Raw genomic sequence first — 1,354 nt, forward strand, 5'->3', positions numbered from 1 at the left:
CCAGCAGATCTCAGCCAAAGCCTGGGCGATTTGTATAAGAAACAGGGCGCAAAACTGCTAAAAAATAAAGTAACAACCTGGATGAATTGAGTTGATCTTACTGCCAAAACAAAACACAATGTATTCTACATTGTGAATGGATAATGAGGAAAAGATTTCCGACGGTGGAAGCACCAAATCACATTTAAATATATATTTATTTAATTGTCATCATTGAAAAGAACAGGATACCATGAAATGAGGGTAGTCCTAAAATGAAAGTCTGTTGAAGGGGAGGCCATGTTGATTGCTTTTCTTCTCCATTCACTGTTTATTTGGTTGTGATATGTTAGAACTTGCATTATGTGCATTGATGTGCATGGTAACTTTCACCTCCAAAATAGAACAAAGCCTCTTGGTCTTCATATATGAGGTCTAAGGGTGACTGATTAAATTTGACCAGTTTATGAAATTTTTTTTTTTTTTTTTACTATTTGTTTTTATTTATTTGGCTGCACTGAGTATTAGTTGCAGCATGCAGGATCTTCGGTTTTCACTGTGGCACGTGGGATCTAATTCCCTAACTGGGGATCAAACCCAGGCCCCCTGCATTGGGAGCACAGAGTCTTAGCCACTGGACCACCAGGGAAATCCCTAGGGAACTTTAAAATGACCATGTCTTAGCCCAAATAGCCACTCAGGAAAACGCATTTCCTGAAAAGTGCATTTGTCCCCCAACTATGAAAGCATGAGGCTTAGAACAGAAGATCCTGACACCCATATATATTCCATAGAAGCAGTTACCAAGTAGTTCAGCAGATTCACAGAGGTCTATGCCTCTGCTAAGATCATGGACTTTGACTTAGCCAGAAGATAAGTTTCAAAAAATGGTAGTGAGTGATCTCAGTGTTGAGGTCAAAGTCATACACACACACATACACATATACTCACACAAAAACACATGTCCACACAAATCTACATGTTCATATATACACACATCACACAAACCAACATATACTCATGTACACACACACACACACACTACACCTGCGCATATACACACATAGACACAGGTGCAGAGTATAGATATGTCTCCCAGGCAATGACCACAAGCAAAGTTCAACAGCCAGAGTCATAGAAATCTGTGCCCCTTGTCCCATCACCCAGTATTCTCTATTCCCTAGAATATGACATACCCACTTCTAAGACTGGATTCCAAGACTTTCTTTTTTATTATTATTTATTTATTTGGCTGCGATAAGTCTTAGTTATGGCACACAGAATCTTTGATCTTCATTATAGCATGTGGGATCTTTAGCTGTGTCATGTGGGATTGAGTTCTCTGGCCAGGGATCAAACCTGGGAACCTGCACTG

General features: G+C 39.7%; 1 non-coding gene across 1 annotated transcript; it reads right to left on the reverse strand.

The window, feature by feature from the left end:
- Window positions 1-555: 555 nt before the first annotated feature.
- TRNAG-CCC (transfer RNA glycine (anticodon CCC)) lies at window positions 556-628 on the reverse strand. The gene has a single exon. It is a non-coding gene; the product is annotated as a tRNA-Gly (tRNA).
- Between the last annotated feature and the right edge of the window lie 726 nt (window positions 629-1,354).

This window comes from Bos taurus, chromosome 17, assembly GCF_002263795.3.
Source record: "Bos taurus isolate L1 Dominette 01449 registration number 42190680 breed Hereford chromosome 17, ARS-UCD2.0, whole genome shotgun sequence".
In the NCBI taxonomy this organism is placed as follows: Eukaryota; Metazoa; Chordata; class Mammalia; order Artiodactyla; family Bovidae; genus Bos; species Bos taurus.